The sequence below is a fragment of the Cavia porcellus genome, unplaced genomic scaffold (genome assembly GCF_034190915.1).
Source record: "Cavia porcellus strain 051 isolate PalLab524CR breed Dunkin Hartley unplaced genomic scaffold, mCavPor4.1 scaffold_2, whole genome shotgun sequence".
In the NCBI taxonomy this organism is placed as follows: Eukaryota; Metazoa; Chordata; class Mammalia; order Rodentia; family Caviidae; genus Cavia; species Cavia porcellus.
In genome coordinates, this window is record NW_026947485.1 from 55,081,049 (window position 1) to 55,100,449 (window position 19,401).

Genomic DNA, 19,401 nt, shown 5'->3' on the forward strand with positions numbered 1-19,401 from the left:
TTTGGGAAGCCATTATTCAAATTCAAGCAACTAACTAAATTCAGTCACTGTGTAGACTTTTGGTAAATTTTATTAGTAAAAAGATTGATAAAAGTGATTCAGCTCATTTGCAACACTAAACAGTTATGGATGTAGCACTGGTCATTCAAGTCAGTGGATATATGTTAGCTCTTTGCCATATAAGAAAAAACCCTTCAGTAAGCACACCCACCATTCCCAAAGAACTTATCCCCTCCTGTAAAAGCATCAGCAGGTTGTACTTCCTGGTGGGGCCCATCTCACAAAGGGGACCTCAATTTTAATCCCTGATAATTAGGAAGTTTTATCTACTTCCCAAATGTATGCTGGCAGTTGCATCTTGTTGTGGCTTGTGTCTAGAGGTCTCCCCAAAGTCTCAGCCACTTATAGCTGGGTGTTTGGGGAGTTGGCTGGATCTAGGGTGTGTAGGTTGGGATTAAGGATGCTGATTCGTTTACCATAGTCCTGGGTGTGGATAATGGAAGGCCCGTCTGGGGTGTGTGTGGCACTACCCAAAAGGCAGGCAGCCCGGAAGGGATGAGAGGGAAAGGCAGGTGCTGCTGTGGCTAACCACTGCTACACTGTGTCCAGCCAGCCTTTCCATGCAGGGGAATGCTTCTCCTTCGCCACGCCACCCTGTCTTGGAGCCAGCCGACTATGGACTGAAACTCCTACCCACTGTAAGTTTAAAGAAGTATTTCCTCTTTTACCTTTTCGTATTGGGTATTAGCACTGAGAAAAGTTACATACAGAGTTCTCAATGCTTTGCTAGTTTAAACTATCTTTTTTGATTTCACAACAAATTATTCAGGAGAATTATTCACATCCTAGTATCCCCTATACCTCTCTGTTTCCTTCTTGCCTTGTTTACTCTTTTCTCATAATTCTACAGATGCAGATCATAGTGTTATTGTGTTCACAGTGCATGCTACAAGGGCAGAGAGACAGAACGCAGTTTCTTAATCTTCTCCGCAGACGTCCTGGAAGACCTGACAATGCCCACACTGCAGAACTTGGAGGAAAAGTTTCCCAGCAGGTAGAGGTTCTCTCTAAAAACCTCTCTGATTTAACTAAGTTGATAGCTTTTTCTTCTTCATCAATGACATAGCTTTTAGATGATAAATGGTTTTTATCCAAATGTATCATTTTCTAGAATTGTGGATTTTTATGTGTAAACCTCCATATTAATAATGTCACACATTTTAAAATAATTGTCTCTCAAGTTCCCATATTCATCACAGTTCTACATCAATCAATATGAATCTTTCATACAGTCTTGACATTGCTAAAACAAAGCTGCTACATGCATTTTACTGAAGAACTACAATATATTTTTATTATTATGATACAATATTTTTTATTATTATTAATTTTAAAAGTGAACAGAAATGTACAACTTTTTATATTACACAATACCTGAAGCTTTCAGACTTAATTCTGGACTGTGGTTTTACTGTTAACAAATTATTTTCATGACTAAGTCACCAGTCTTCTGTCATTAAGCAAATAAAGCATGTAAAATGTCAAGAACTAAGTTGTCACATAAAAGAATTCATTAAATTTATATTCTTACCTTTCAAGTTTGTCTTTCAAAATATAGGTATTAAGAATTTCATCAACAACTACATCATGAAATGAATACTAGACAATTTGACATTAACATCAAAGACTAAATGCTGCTTTGTAGGTTCATTGATTTGGTCTTGAAGTATGGACTGAGGATGGAAATTACAAATAATGAAACATTTTACAAGAGTATTTGAGCAACACGACCAAAAAAAAAATACCCCAAAAACAAAATGGTCATATCCACCTGTGATTCTCCACTCAGGACACTGACAATAAAATCCCTGGGGGAGAATTTTTCTGTTCGAGACTAGAATGTTGAGTTTTCTGTTCAAGACTAGGATGTTTAATTTTCTTATTGGTCTCTGATCCTGCCACCTCTGTCACTCTCCTACATGACACATGCATGTGCACACACAAACACTCACATACACATACATGAAATAATACACTGAGGTCCATTCAGTAATTAAAATCATCTTTATTAAAGCATGAGTAAATCCTGAGATATCAACTGGACATGTTAAATCTTAAGATTATGTTATATTAATCCATGTTTAAGTTAGTAGACAGGGTTGTATGAAGTTGTTGATATTAAATCTGTAGTAGACCTTCAGAAAAATAAATCTAGGATCTTGGTTTCATTCACCTTTCCTGCCAGTTAGCTTCCTCCACCTGTGAGTAGACTGGATAAGCAGTGAGATGCCACTCTTCGTTCTCACGGTTGATCCTGCTCCCCACCTTGCATTGTTTAATGGGGCTCATTCTATGCCATTGAAGGCATTTCTTTCTCTTTTTTGTGATGAAAGACTCACTGCATCTATTTAATTCTATGCTTTTAATGATGGGTCAGAATAAGGACAAATTTACAGATCATGTTGAAGAACAGTTTTACAAGTTTGTGAATAAATGACTTTCTTCTTACAACACTTTCTCTTCATAGTTATACAAATTAAAATTTTATCATTCATAGTTATTGAGAATATTATAAGGACTTATGTCACACTTTTAAAAATGTGCTACTCAAAATTAGTTGTTTTATGTTTTAGATGATCTTAAGCTAATCAAAAATAATTTTCACATTCTTCTATTCTTTATCCCAATAATAATGTTTTTCAAAGAGGACAAACTTCAAAGAGCCTGCCCACTTCTAAACAAAGCCTAATAAAAGGGGAAAGGTAGAAGTTATGAAGTCACATGTGATTGCTCAAAATTTTTGTTTTCTAGTAAGCTCATTGAAACAGGATGAGAAGAATGGTGTGTCTTATTATTTCCAAGCATTTGAGCTTACTATTTTCTTCAAAAATAGTTACTGTTTTTCCAGTTCTCAGTGTTGAGCCTTTCTTTCCTATAGTCTGTCATTGTAGTAAATTTTTCTTTAAGAACTTGGAATAATTCCATCTCAGTTACCTGGACTTCAAGATTGGCATCCAGTGCTTTAAGTTTTTTAAGTAGTCTTGAGATGGACTGGAAACCTGTAGTTCGGTGAATCTTTTTTGTTTTAAAAACAGCCTTTGGGGAAAGTGTGCATCCCCTCCCTTTGCCTCTTCCTCTCCTCCCCAATATGGGCTCAGGACACAGCTTAAGGTTTGGGGTTGATCTTGTGCTCGGCCACCAGCACAGACCTGACCTTTATAATTGCTTCTAAAACATGGATTTTTGGCCTGATTTCAGGATTTTTTTTTTGCTTATTTTGTGGAGAGTCCTTAAATTTCCAAAAACCAAGCAAAAATATCAAAAGCATGTTTATGTTAGATTTGGTTAATTTTACTTTCCTTTGTAATGTTTACACTGAAGATTTGCGACATGCTGTGTGATATAATATTCATAGGTAAAGTAATTATCATAGTCAAGCTAACTAACATAGTCAGTTTTCTCCCATAGTTACTGCTATTGGGTGTGTGGGCACAGCAGTGTGTGGTGGAAAAGTACCTGAGCTCTACGCTTAGGAAATTTCCAAAATGCAATAAAATGTTACTAACAATAATCATATGCTGTAGACTAGCTTGTCAGATTTATTCACTTACACTACAATCTTGTACCCTTTAACTAATGTCTCTCCATTTTCCTACTCTGCTAACCACAATTCTATCTCCTGTTTCTGTGTTCTTTGATATATTTAGATTTTTAGTGCCTACCACAGTATTTATTCTGATGTAAGTAACCCGGGAAATGTTTATTAGATGTAAGTGTAACTGAGTACCTGGCCTTGTACTTGAATTGTAGGTTACATGAGATTTTGAGAACTGAGTGTTTTCTTACTGTTAACATTGTTTCCTTAGTTCATTTAACCCAGTTATGTGAATTGTTTTGAGTACATTTTAAGTGTTAGATTCTTATGCACAAAAGAAAGTTTTTGTTGCAAGTTTGGCCTTGACCTGGTTTCTGTGAAACCAGTCAGCTACAGTACATTTTCTAGCACAGTAGCTAAAAATTCCTTACAGTGATATAAAACTTTATATAAACAAAAGAGAAAGGTTCAAACAGGATTTTGTGCAAACAAACTGATCATATTCTTTGGAGTCTGGAATTTTGCTACAGGTTAGGCAGAGAACCTATATGATCAATGGCCAGTATAAACCTTAACCAATGAATATTTAAGGAGCTACCCTGGTAGGCAACCCTTTCCTTGTGCCAGAATTCCATGCCAGAATTATAAAGTTTATCATGAGTGATTGGCTTAGGAATAGAACTCTTGGAATCTTGGCTCCAACCACATTTGCCTTTGCTGATTCATCTTTGATTCTTGACAGATATGTGCATCAAACAGACAGGACAAATTGAACCAATTGAAAAAGAGTTATTTACTTTTGAGCTAATGGGCTTGTAGGGGAGAAGAAGGAGAAAGTAAAGAAATAGTAGATATTCAAATAGAATTTGATTAGTCATGACAGAATTGTGTGGAGTGATATGAAAATAATTAAAAGGGAAGTTTCTAAGAGTCCAGCATAGGCTTTAAAAATGAGAAAATGTTTTTATGGGTAAAGACAGGTAGGCAATACTTAGCGAGCAAAGGGATCTGAATATGTAACTAAAATAATAATGACAGTAATAGAGGGCAACAAACACTTGGTAAATACCTTATTAAATACCAATATTTTCTTAAACTCTTCCTATATATAAGCTCATACAACCCATCATGGAAATTCTGTCAAAAAGTGAACTATAATTATGCTTTTAAAATGGTGAATCTTGGGTATAGAAATTAAATATATTGCATGGACTCATATAACAAAATGTACAAAACCAGGCAATCTGGTACTTACTCTGTGCTAGCTTTTTAAAGAAGGGAAATGGAATACATTTGTTTAATATTTTATTTTTATTTTTAAATTTCAAATTTCTGATAGAGAAAAGGCTTTTAAAATTATACTACATATAAAATGAAATTTCTAAAATAAACATACTTTTATTAGCTAAATGGGAAAATAAGACTTACCAACATAAATATGTAACACAGCCTAAAAGAGCAACATAAACATTAAGCATCATTTCCTTTGTGCATGTAAAGGCTCAGTCATATCCTCATATTAGCTAGATCAGCGATAAAACCACAGTAGCATATTACTAAATCATTGCTTCATTTATCGAATAAGATCTCATAGGACAACTTTTGGTTCTTAGTTTCTCTACCATTACATTTGACTTAATATTTTCAGTAGGGAGTGACTTTTTAATTCCTTTGCATGTATATGCTTTCGGAATTATTATATAAAAGTGAATATAATTTTTTTTTTTTTGGTACTGAGGACAGAACTCATGACCTTGAGCTTGCCAGGCAGGCGCTTGTGCTGCTGAGCTAATCCCCGGCCCCCATATAATTTGTTTTTAAGAAATATTTTTACTTGAGATTTATATATATATAATTTTAGATAAAGTTAGGAAAAATAAAATGGCTACCTTTAGGTTTTTCTCCCTGAATGATGTAAAAAAGCTTAGCGATACAAGTGAAAAAGGAAAACTTTACTTTTGTCAATAGTTGGAATAATGTTTTTTGGTCCATTTAGGATTTCACTATACTCTGACTAATCTTCATAATACAATGTAATAATGGCATGACTCATTTCTAATGTACTTTGAAAAGTAAGATTTTCAAGTGATCTGACAGATATTCATAAAAGTGATACTTCCATAGAGAATGAAAGTCACATGTGTGAGTTACATATTTGTTCCCTTCCCTTCCCTTCCCTTCCCTCCCCTTCCCTTCCCTTCCCTTCCCTCCCCTCCCCTCCCCTCCCCTCCCCTTCCCTCCCCTCCCCTCCCCTCCCCTCCCTTTTCTTCCCTTCCCTTCCCTTTTTTTTTGTACCAGGAATTGAGCTCACAGCCTCATGCTTGCCAGACAGGCACTGTGCTTCTGAGCTCTATATCCAGCCCCAAGGATTATGATTTGTGATGGAGTATGAAAGTTCCCAGATTTCTCATAACGTTTTGTGAATTATTATTTTTGTTATTTACCTATTTATTTGAATATTCATTCTGACAACCCCAATGTCTATTTCTGGCATAAGTTTGTTTTGTTGTCTTTTGCTTGGTTTTGATGCAGTTGGTCTTTTTCTTAGTATCCTAATAATTGTTTAATGGGACATTGCCCATTGTAGATAAAATATTATAGGACTAGTTGGAGCCTCTAGTACTGTTTCAAGGGAAGATACACTTTTGCCTCCAGCAGAGGAGGAAAATATTATCTTAATTTATTGTATGAGTGAAATGTACAATAAATGTTTAAATTTTTAAAAAACTATAGCTAAAAAACACATCACACCATTAATCTCCTTCAGAGTACCTACCAAGAATACACTTATCCCATTGTTAGTGCTGCATTCTGAAACAGTTGTGGAAGTCCTCTTCTGTGTCATTAAGAGGTGCGATAAAGAAGATGAATACCACTGCAGCACGCCATCTACAGAAAAGCATGCTTGTAAAAACATTACCGTATTATTCACCATGTCTGGCAACATGCCATTCAGGATCTTCCCTGTAATAAAAATCAGATAAATGTTTTCAGTCAGTTCATAACACTGGGGCAGCTATTATAGTGCAACTATGGTACTGGGGAAGCAGGTCTTTCAGAACTCCTTTAGAAAATAGCAAGAATGGTGGGGTAAACGTACTCAAAGAAAAGGGCAGAAATTTGAGGGGACGAATGACAATGTGTCTTTTATGGCAATAATCTTTTAAAAATTAAACATTCACTGTATTTTTAGGTTACACATTATAATTCAACCAGGGATGGACATTTGTTAATTGTTATTCAGTCTTAGTGAAACTTGGTTTGTTTTTTATTTCTCTCCTGAAATAAGTATTTTCATGTGTGTATATACATACATACATGTAAGTACAATGTGAATATACTTGGCAAATGATTTTGTCGGCTAAGTGGATTTGATTGCAGCATTTAGTCCTCAACCAGGATGCTTTTCAGAATTTATTCTTACCGATGTTCCTGTATCATAGTTTCAGGTGCCTCAGTGTCATGAGAAGCTCTGTTGCATTTCTTAGCCTAATATATATTGCTTCTAAATTTGCAAATGCTTTAAGAAAAAAAGAGTAATAAATACTGAGTTTAGTCATGTGAACTTCCTTTCACTCTGTCTTCATGACTTCCCAGTCCAGAACCTTTAAAATCATTTCGTGCCTTCCAAACCAAAAATTTGGATTTTTATAGTTCTCCCATTTTTCTTCGCCGTAGATATTGATCTGTAACAGGTTGTTCTGAGGAAACCTAAGTTTATCAATAAAGATGAACCATTTAATGACCATTAAGTATTTTATTATTGCTTGTTATTTTAGTGTTTGATAACTAGTTTCAAAATATGTGAATATTATAGTTAAATATTCTCATTACATAATGAATAACAGTATTATAAACTAGGAATAAATAACGTAATGTGCTTGAAAGACATTTAAAATACAATGAATAATTAGTTTAGATTTTCCAGTCCGGTGCATAGCCCACATATGCAACTTACTAATATTATGTCACTCAAAAAGTTAACTAACTGTATAACTTGTGCTTCAAGGTCTACACTTTAACTAGAACCAAGTTGGAAATTAATATCTATTATGACTCATGTCTGAACTTAACTGATTTCATGTTTTTAAACATGCAATCATTTTGTTTTAGTCTTATAATGAATAAATTGGTAACAGCTTCAGTATGAGTAAAACTAAAGGTGACAAGTATTCTCAGAAAAGAGTGTCCTCTTAATTTACAAAATCCTTATGACAATTTGAACACTTTCTTTCATTGTGCATTGTATGTTTTTTTTTTTACAACAAACACTTTCCTTTGCTATAATTAAAGAACATAAAGATGTGAAAATATCCTCTGGGGTCTTGTGTAAATTCACTTCTTATAAAAATGTCGTTTCTTTCAGTTCCTAATGAGAACCTTGTTCTTCAGTAGACGCAAGGCAATGCCACTTAATTACTTCACATAACTCAGCATTATGAGTTACTACTGATACACAATAGTATAGTATTTCCCCCAGTAGCCTTGTCTACATAAATTTGTAAGCAAATGAAAGGTACATGAGAGGAATTAGATATTTAGTCACTTATTAGCCATTCTTAGAGTTTGGGCACAACACTTTAGTAGAACAGTGAAATGATTGTTTTGAAAAAAAACAGACTCCAAGCTGTACACGGAAATAGTTCTAAAGCTTCAAATGTGAGTTACTGTTATTATAGTCCATGGCCAGTCATTTGGGTATTGATAACTTTTATAGGTATTGTGTGCAAGTCTCTTTTACAATAATTTTCCTTCTCATTCCCATTTCCAAATTAAAAGTTTCCCTGCATGTTCAGGAAGAGGAATTGTAGAGAAAGTTGACTCTAAATCAACTAGTTATGTACATAACAAAGTTTTCCTTTTAACTTTGCAGTTTTCATATTATTTCAAGAGTCAGTCAAGTTAGTTTTTCACTCGTAATACATGCAATAACTAAAATATTATATATGAGGCAACCTCTTGTCTCTAACATGTAATTCTCATTTTAATGGATTCATGTTTTACTGCAATTTCAAGAATGAAAGCATGAGACTGAGTCTTCACGTGATATAATTTGCTTTTACATTTGTTCATAAATAGTAAATGCTAAAGAATATATTTCTGTCAAAAAGCAATTTTGTTTCTTATAGTGTTGTGTATAAGTTTTAAAGTATGAATTAGTTATAGCCTCGTAGTAATTCTTTGTTACATTTGAACATTGATTACTTAATCAGGCTTCAAACTTGTTCTTCACCCATTCCTACTTACAGAGATACAACGATAATGTATGGATTGCTGAATGAAGAAATATAGAATTGGATACTAGCCACCAAGAGTCTCTACATATAGAAACAAAATGTAGGCCAAATAATAATTAATATTTATTTTGGAAATACAGTTAAGTAATTAAGATATGCAGAATCCTTGTGAAGTGCTGGTATGTTTTCTAAGTGTTTAGAGTTCTTGACATCTTAGCTTCACACAGTTACACATAAGGCAGGAGAAGTAGGGGAAGGGTATCTTCAGGAGGAGAGAGCACATACTAAAGATCAAGTCTGAAAAACAGATGCAGTCTTGCTCCAAATGTGATGCAAGATGTGTGATTCCAAATAATGGTCCTTTGTCATTGAACTCATTTCTCTTCAAACTTTACTTTTTCTTTTCTTTTTGAAATTTTATGGAAAGTAAACATTATGTTACTTAAGTGATACGTTACTCATTCAAATAAACTATTTAACCATATACAGGTTAAAAATGATTTCGTTTTCCATATGAAACATGGCTCTTATTTGTGTATGCCATCTTAGCTTCAGTCATTTTCTTCAACTGACATGGCTTGAGTGTGTTTAAGTGATTTTTTTTACACTGCTCTGATAATAACACACAGCAAATATATTGAGGATTAGGAACTATAAGAAATACAAGCTCAGTAATACGTAATTTCTGTATTCTGGAGCTTCACGACATTAAGGGATTAAATATTAACAACAGGTAAATTAAAATGGACTTGTCTAAATTGCGAGTCAAGAGAACAGAAAAGGTAGAGATTTGCAAAAGGAAGACACTTTTTTTATTGATCTGAGGCTTCGGAATATGAAAAAATATGCTGAATATCAAGAATTTGTGAGATTCGATCTCTGTCCTCAGGCAGTTTTATAAGAGCACGAATGCTGGGTTTCATGTTTCAAGGAGCCCTCCCATGGCTTCTGTGTTTCTTTTACCCTGAACTGCACATTGAGGGTCCCCATCTTTACTGTGGCATGGTTTCCATGCTGCCCAATGAGCAGCTGCCCGATTCTTTATCTCTCGTTTGACAGAATTGTCCTTCTTAAACTACATTTAATACAGGGAACCTCGCACAATAAACCTTTACTGTTTCCAGACTGTTAAAAATAAATGCAGCAAAAACATCCTTTTTTTAGTTCTAGGTGTCCCAGCTCCGTGTGGCACAAAGGAGTTGGTATAGATCTGCATAAATTTACTAAAATTAGATGAAAAAATTAGGTTTTTACACCAAAATTGATTTTTGTGCTAACATATGCTAGTCAGCACAGAATTCATTAATAACCTGATAATTATTATGCTGAGTCAGGATAAAGTATTAGCTTACGAAGCATGCTTATCTTGTCCCATAGCACCAGTGGTGAAAAAGGATTGATTTTCCTGTAACTCTAGTGAATGTGATGAATTTTTTTAAAAGCACGCTATTGTTTTGGTAGAAACACAAATATATTTTAACATGAAAAATAATTGGTAGCAAATAGCTTTGGGGTTTATTTCCATAAGGATAACATAAATAAGGTGAATGAAACAGTAATTAAAGTATGAGGAGGAGGTAAACTCCCTCCAGCACTGTTTTAATGATGGGTACATTCTGAGAGGTCTCTTATTTCCTCAGGGCAAGGCTGGAAGCACCTTTCTGGCTCTCAGACATATGGTGATGGCACCTCATTTTGCTTGTCCAGTGCACAGTTAGATGAAAAATATATTTGGAAACACACAAAACATGTGGCTTTTCAGGCTAGAAAAAAATACAGGAACCGTAAGTTTAAGAGTAGTTTTTTCCTGTGTTTGTTTTGCTGTACATAACATTCTGATTGGACTAAAAGCAAGTTTTATAAACTTAGATCCGTTTGATGAATTTTAGTCAAAAAGAAATGTGTGTTGTGTCAGTTCATAGAATAAAGGTGAAATAATTTGGGATGCCTTTCATTGTATGAGGACACTGGTTAAAGGTATTAAGTCATAGCTGCTTTGAGGTCACTCATTTTAGGCAGTGTGTTCTTGTGGATATCAAGTATGTATGAGTTTTGTTCTTTTCTGCTGAGGGATGCTGGGCCTTGCTTGAACGGGCTTCCTGCCTCACCAGCGCTCTCCCAGTGTGACTGCTGGCAACCACACAGCCCCCAGGACTCTGTCAGTTCCAGTGCACAGTCCTCCAGTCAGGTCTGAATGTAGGAGCTTCATTGTGAGAACACACATTTCTCTGCAGAATGGCCCTCCAGTCAGATAATTCCTTCAATTGCATCATTCATGTGATAGTTTTCAATGCTATCTCTGCATTTCATGCTCAGAGATTCAGATTAAATTGGCCATGGGTGAAACTTAAGTTTACTGTTTTTTAAAACTCCTGTGACAGGTACAGAATCCTGCATCAGAGTGTTCAGGCCCATTGGTTCATGGGAAGACAGAACAACTTTTAGACCTTTAGACTTTTGTCATGAACTTGGCTATTTCATTTCCTTCCTCTGTCTAAAGGGATTCACAAAATCCTGTCTTCTAAACTTTGCTTAATTTGAATTAGTAATTTTTGCTTTGTGCTGTTTCCCCTGCTTTTCATGTAAAAGCTCTTCTGGGTTCCTCTTATGATTGCACAGTGCTCAGACCTTAATTCACTTCATTTTACTTCCTCCAACTCAAGGCCAGACTCTTTTCTCAGCCACACGAGGAGACTAGACTGTAGTCTATAGTACAATAGGCATACAGCCTCACAAAGCATTGTTTAATTTTTTTTTTCTTTTGAAGGTAGTAGATATATAACAGAACAAGACAGAATAAAGCTGTTTGAGATAATGTGGTGCAATTGGTATAGAACTTCACAGCAAGTTACTGGGTTAACAGTAAAAGGTATCATAGCATATCTTGTTATCTTCACAATAGTTGTCTAGCCAATTAGGTATAGTGAAATCAAACCAAAAACAGAACATTATAAAAAACAAATCAAAAGAGAATATTGAATAGAGCAAAACAATCATAGTGAAACAAAACAGTGAAAACATTTGCTTTCAAATGGAAGACAAAAGGAGATCCCCAGATTTTCTATATTGCATATGGTCATTCTCCTAAGAGATGCTCAGACCTCTGTCCCCAGTTGCTAATGCGTCAGAATGGGGGGGGAGCGTGGTTTGGGATGTTTGATTCACACCAGTAGGCTCACAAGAGATGCTGACTGGTTCTCCCACCTGGCTCTAGCTGGAGGGAGGCCCTTAACAAGAGGGCAGGCAAAATGCTTCTTTGCACAGCCACCTTGGTTCCACCAGGGCCGTTGCTGTCTCTCTGGGGCTGCTGACTGGGTCTCTTCCTGGCTCGTGATAGAGAGATGATTGTTTACATTTTATGAATCATACTGCACACCTTTCAGTTAAACATTTTTGAAACCATACTATCTAGTACTTGTTCTGAAGAGCTAGTGATGTAATATAATGCATTAACATTTTAGTTTACAACTTTTTTATATCGAGGATCAAACTCATCACCTCATTTTACAACTTAAAAGACAAGTAGATCTTTGACCAAAAAATTATATAATCACTGAAATCTACACATGGTAAGTCATTTCTCTAATTCTTTGTATTAGTGATTCTTGTTAGGTTGACTGTAACTTTTATCAAAAAATGTAAGTACTTTGAAAGATGTAAAGTACTGTTACAAAAATTCTAATTGTTGTGGATAAAATTGCTATATTAAATATGGTTATTTATATTAATACAATTTTGCAATAATTAGCTCCATATGGTAGTAGAAAAAATAGGAAACAAAGGCAATTTTTAAATAAAATATATAAATAAAAATTTTGCTCAAAAAGAAAAAACTCTTTGTTCTAAGATTTGCATTTTAATGCATTATATGGTGAGTTTCCCATCCTGAGAAGTTTCACTTAAAAACAAATATGTAGCCACTGAAAATGTGTGCCATGGCACTAATAATACTTTTAGATTTTTCCAACTATTATCAAAACAAATATCCAAGCACAAGATTTTTAAAAATGTAAGCAGTATGTTTCTTACTTACCAAACATCTTTGAAATAACAGCAAAATAATATAAATTCTAATAATAACTCACAAAGTTCTAATAATCAGCCTTTTCATTCTACATGGTTGAGTACCGATGACATTACGATTCCTCAGTGTATTTTAGCAGGTTCCTAGTGGGCTTAGATATATTAGTTGGAGTCAGCTACAGTGTCAAATTATCATCTCTATAAAGTAACACTGACACACATGAGATCCTTTAATGTCTTCACAGGATTAGGCAATTGACAGTCTGATGAAGCTTCTGCCCATTACTCACACTACTTAAGAGGAAGCTCCAAAAATATTTCCAAACAGAGCTAGAAGGTAATCACTGAGGCAAAAACCCCTGGCTCAGTTACAGTGGTTTTGTAATTTTATTGCTTGAATTCTTTAAAGTAACAGAAACCAGCTTGAGATATTTCTTGTCACCCAGCAAGTTGGTAATAACGTATGTGGCATAGCCTCATATTCGGGGACCTGAATTCATCTAGTCCTCACTTAACTAACATTTGTAGAGAAAGTCATTAAGATCTTCCATCTTTCTTCTGTTGCTCCAGGCTTGTTTGTTTTACTGTCTGTTTTTTGCAAACACGACCTCTCTCTACTCTCTTTGCTTGTTAGGATATGGCTTCTCCACTTGCTACTCAACCTTTAAGTGGCTCTGAGCAGGAAAATATGGCCATCTCAGCTTTGTTAAGAGACAAGTCACCACAAGCAATTTCTGTTATGATCATTTTAGGAATCTGAGAGACAATAGGGAGAAAGAGGTCTTGTTTTGGATTGAGTGAAGGAAACAGTCAGTGTAGGTCAAATTCTGGTGGAAACATGGGCGCGCCTGGAAACCTGTGTTCGGAAAAAGGCTGAGTAGGTCAGTTGAACTTTTCTTCTGCCGCAAGGACCTCCTGGAAAGCTCATATTGAAGCACTAAACACATCCTGTACAGGAAAGTACCGGGAGAAAGAAAGTCTACAGGAATTGCAAGGTGGTTGGCATTCATGAAACTCGGAGACCCATTTTTATTGGGTAATATTTGAAGTATATTCCTGGAATGATCAGGATTTGGGGGGCTAGTGTTAGAGGCAGACTAACCTAATTTTTATTGGCAAATGAGGATTACATGGAATCAATTTGTGTGTGCATTTTGGGAATTCAACTCATTTACAATTAGACACTCCTTATTAAAGTATGAAATTTAAATAATTAGGTCAGTATTTTGCTGGAAAGTAAAACATTTGTCTCTATAATCATAAGAAATCAAAATATCAGAACATTAAGGCCCTAATGTACACAAACTTGGATTATTTCTGTAGCATAGTGAATAATAATAAAATAAGGAGATGTGAAACAAAGACACACTGCATGTTTTCTATTGGAAAATTTTAGGGAAAGAAAACAAAAGCATCATTTCTAATCCTTAGTAATTCTGGGCAACAAAAGAATAAGAAAAGCTAATACTTTATTGTGGTAAATCTGTCTTCTGATTTGGTAAAACATCAAAGACATCTTTATAGCTACATTAAAATTTCACCAATTGTTATTACAAAGATGAGCAATTTATATGCAAGATAAACTGATTTTGATGTATTTGTTAGGGAAGAAACAAAATTCTCATCAGAACACAATATTTGTTCCATTTAAATTAAAAAGAGGAAGATCTGTTAAAACACTCTTTGGATATTTCCTTCACCCAATCTAGAACAAGACCTCTTTCTACCTATTGTGTCTCAAATTCCTAAAATGATCATCAAACAATTTAATAAAGTGCTAATCTCAACTAATTTTCACATAACCAGCAATAAGTTAAAACTTATAAGCTCAGGTTTCTGTTTATACTAGAAATATTCAAATTATAAATCTTGAAAATAACTATAAAAGCAGGATCCTGGCTTTCAGTCTCATCAAAGCATAGTTTCAGTATAATATATTTTAATTTTTCTTAAGACTAGTAGAGTGTATCTCTGTTGGCAAGGCAATTGGATACATATTTTATTCACAGTAATCAATAAGTATACAGTCAGATCTTTTTACTCTTCCCTTTCAATGGCTGAATGTTAGGCAAAAACTAATCATTCAGACTTTTAAGACTCATTTTGTTTTTATGTTTCACTAATTTCTGATTTCTGCCTGAGGAAATTTAGCAGTAAGTGTAACTTTCTTTTGAGATGACTAAGGCAGCTTAAAACAAAATACTTTTTGGGGAAAAAAAAAAAACTTTTTAAAAAAATGAGGTGAGAAGTTCAAAGATCCAGCTTCAATGGCAAATTATGCTTTGACTTGATGTTATTAAGGTGAGTTCATTCTCTTCGATTCAGTGAAAGGAAGCTATATAGCCTTGGCCCTGCTAATGGACTTAACTGTAGCATGTATTGTAATCATATTGGTTTGGACCATTAATCTGCTTCTATGATGCATTTTATAACAATGATACTGCTACCTTTATGAGAGAGACACACCACAGTTTTAGTTCCTAAAGTGAATAGATATAGGAATGTATATTAGTTTCCTATTGTTACTATAATAAATTAACATGTCTTTAGTGGTTTAAGACAACTAAATTTATTAGCTTATACTTCTATAGGTCAAAAATCCTACACTGATTTCACTGGTTTTGAATCAGTGTGCAACAGGATTGCAGGCCCTCCCAGCAGCTTTTGAGGCAAATCCATGTAATTGGCTTTCCAGCTTCTAGATAGAGGCTGCCCTGGTTTATGATTCCTTTGCTCCATCTTCAAAAGCAGCAAGATTCATCTTCTCACAATTTTTGTTCATTATCAGGTGCCCCTGATAATGAACTCAGCTGTTACCATTGGTGGAGCTCGAGATCTCTTTGCCGAGGATGGCTGTGGTTCACTTAGGGGAGCTTTGGTCCTTATTTTGAGGTTCTTGGTTCCGGAGGGGAAGATGTGTGCTGTTTAATCTCCAGAAATTTGTCATGTTGGCTTCCTGATATGTACTTGGCTGTTCTTGTCCTCAGAGGAGCTTGGGACCTCACTGTCACTGAGGATGATTGTGGTATGTTTTGGAGGAGCCCTGATCCTTATTTTGATTGTTGCTTCTTGGCTCCACTGCAGAAACCTCAACCTACTGGCACAGATCCTTCACCCCACTGTCGTAGACTTTCTTGCTTCCACTACTGACTTTTGGGCCTTCTCAGCATAGATCTGCAAAACAGACTTGCATGAGTCATTGTTGTGGGTTTTAGGCCTCCAGCTGGACTCATGAGTGGCATTCTCATGGGCTCTAGGTCTTCAGCTGGACTCATGCAGGACATTGTTGTGGGATCTAGGCCCTCAGCTGGATTCTCTAGGTCTTTAATATGTAGACATATTTCCTACACTTCTTTATTTGACTCCTTGGATGACTAGTATAAATAATACTATAAATACGTGTCCTGTATGTAATTGTTCTCCTTGCAACCCCTGACTACGACAGATAGAAATTATTCTGCCTACCCAGAAGCCCAGAACTATTAAGTAAAATATGCACATCAATTTTAGGGTAGAAAAATGTTCCCACATAAATGATACCCTCTGGTTCTTACCATGTGAAATAGTTTATTATCATGGTACTTTACTTTTTTATTTTCACTTTAAATATGTGAAATCTGAATCTCAGGCAATTAGCACAAATCATGGCTCTAGCTAGAAGAGAAGCCAAAGGCTCAGTCAGATTCTGAGACAGAAGACTTTCTCCCGTGACCACAGTTCTCCAAATTGTTCACAAGAGAGGAAACGGGAAAAGACACGTGCTGTGGAGTCCAGCACGGGGCATTGGAGAGGAGGTGCTGAAAAACCCTGGGCTGCGTAGTCTCTGAACTGGAAGCCACTGGGAAGGTGGGCTATTTGTTCAGATCCTTAGACATTTCTTCTTAGTGATAGCCATACCGAAGGTTCTCCAAATTAAAACACTGAAGTTTACTTGACAATAAAAATATGTATTTAAAAATAAAAATGATTTAATGTACAAACAGCAGAGAAATTACCATTACCAAGCTAACTGAAACAATTATTTCACTGTCTCGTTTCCACGAGAACACTTAATGTCTACCCTATAAGCAAATTTCTGCGGGTCTTGTTGCTCCATTTTCTGTTAGTATGTGTTTGTGATTCACAGTGGTTCTCTGTATATGTAAACACATCTTAATTATTTTTGCTTCCCCTTCTGTGCTCCCGTCTTCTCCCATACCTAGAACCTGTTGCAATTTCTACAAAATCTGCCTATTTCCTTCGTCTATTTTTATTTTGCTCTTTGAATTATCTGTGTTGGCATTTGCAAACTTTAAATATGCAACCAAGTATTTTAACTATACATATCCATGCATTACTCATCTTGTACAAAGGAAATATTGTAAACCTGATCAACATCTCCTTAGCTCTTAGCAATCACCTTTTTGTTCTCTGCTTTTGGATTCAACTACATATAAATAAAACATGCAATAATTTTCTTTCTGTACCTTTCATTTAGCATAATGATTTCTAGGTTCATCCATATGATTTCAAATGCTAGGATTTCTTCCTTTTTAAGAAGGTCACAGTCTTCCATCACATACATAAACCACTTTCTTTATTAGCTTCTCCATTTGTGGACATTTAGGTTGTTTATATAAGTTGGTTAAAATGAAAGATTCTGCAGAAAGCATGGATGTGTTTATCTCTTGACGATTTTAGTTTTTTTCTTTTAATGCATAATTAGTAATAAAATTGTTGGATCATAATGTAATTCTATTTTTAATTTCTTGAGGAACCATCATACTGCCTGCTGATCCTAAAACAAGTCTTTTCTACATAGTATATCACAAGATTTTTTTTGTCATTCTTATAGTATTTTTATCTATGAAACTAATCTATGCCTTTTGGCATGTTTAATCCCTTTGTTAAGATAATTTTTGATAAACAAGGACAATTTCAGTTTTGTAGTTGTTGGTTTCTATCTTCTTTTGGAATGAATGATTTTTACACTTATTTCAGTTTTCCTTTATCTTTTATAACCTTCTTAAAGGTCTTGTTTCTGTGTTTGCCTCAAGATTACATAAAGATTCTTACAGTTGTTACCTATTTTAGAATGGATTCTTGTAGAATATTTTTCTTTTCTGATCAATTAATTGCACATAACCTATCTTCAGATTTTTAAAGTCTTTCTTTTGCATGATTGCGTCTACTATCAAAGTTTTTATGGTGTATTTTGTTTCATTATTACACCATTCTGCTACAGAATGTCTCACTGCTTTTGTTAATGTTTATGTTTTGTGTTCCTGATTTTGTTTAGCTATCTTTATTTTGTTGTAGCTCACTGAACTTTTAAAAATGTGAGTTGAATTTTTGCAGGCAATTTCATAGATCTTTGTTTCTTTCTGTTGTTACTAGAAAAATTGTTATCTCTTTTTCTTTCTTTCTTTCTTTCTTTCTTTCTTTCTTTCTTTCAGTTTCTTGAAGCACTGTGTCAATCTCTGGACATTTGTAGAAGCAGTCATTCCATCCAAGTTTTATGTACATCAGGGCTTTACTTTCTTATAAGAGATATTTTATAGTTTTGTATAAAAGATCTTGTCTTAGTTACTTTGCTCTGCTTTCTGAGACTAAATATCCAAAACCCAAAATTAAAGAGGAAAAGGTTTGCTTAGTTTGTAGTTGGTACAGGTTTCAGTCCATAATCCACTGGCTCCAGGGAAAGATGGCACCTGGCAGAGGTGCAATATAGTTCATGGTTGCAGAAGACAGCAAAAGCAACATGCAGAAGGGGAGCTTCTTTCTGTTCCTGTTATTTTACCCAGACTACCAGGATTAGGGTGGTACCAAACCAGCCAATGGACTGGTTTAATAATCACATACTCTTAGCCTCACAAACGCTAGGTTCTTCTGCCTCTGAAAAAGCCCTATAACCACACGAGGCTTTGGGAAGACGTCTAGACACAGAGCGTAACAGACCATCTATATATGGATGTGAGGGCCTCAACTGGGAGTTGAAGCAGCTCTGGCTTCATGAGACACAGGGCCCCCTCGGTCCTTGGGAAAGGTACTGCAGCACTGCTTATGTTGAGCTCCCTAAACTGAAATCAGCATCAGTGAAGTTGGAAGTGGTTCTCAGTGGCCAAGATACAGGGTATCTGTGGCACAGTGGGGGATGCTTGAGGTCTTCAGAGGCAAAGACTTCTATAGTCTTCCTGATCTGCTTTTCCCTTAGTGTAAGGTCTACAAGGTGCCAGTGCTTTTATTGTGGGAAGCTTTGCAGGGTCCATGGAAGAGATCCCAGTAGAAGAGAAGGATGGTGAACAGCAGCACCTCTATCCCCAGAGGAAGTGTTGTGCAGTGTGGTGGACTCTTGGTAGCTCTGTCAGGATCAGTGAAGACAGCAAAGGTCCTGAGTGGCAAAATCTGTGACTGACACTGACATCACTCTGGGACAGTCCTGCATTCTTCTTTGGAGGGAATTTACAGTCCTTTTTGGCTTAGACCAAAATATTTCCTACACATTCTAGGGAGCCACCCTTATTTTTTGTTTCAGTTATTTTGAGTTTCTTACTGGATATTAAGCTC

At 35.4% G+C, this 19,401-nt stretch overlaps 1 long non-coding RNA gene across 1 annotated transcript in view; it reads left to right on the forward strand.

Annotated features, from left to right (window-relative positions):
- Window positions 1–19,401, forward strand: part of LOC134472694 (uncharacterized) — a 73,726-nt gene that overhangs the window by 30,022 nt on the left and 24,303 nt on the right. Inside the window, exons 2-3 of the long non-coding RNA XR_010042622.1 lie at window positions 610–698; window positions 941–1,054. This is a non-coding gene — a long non-coding RNA (uncharacterized LOC134472694). The remainder of the gene's footprint in view (window positions 1–609; window positions 699–940; window positions 1,055–19,401) is intronic.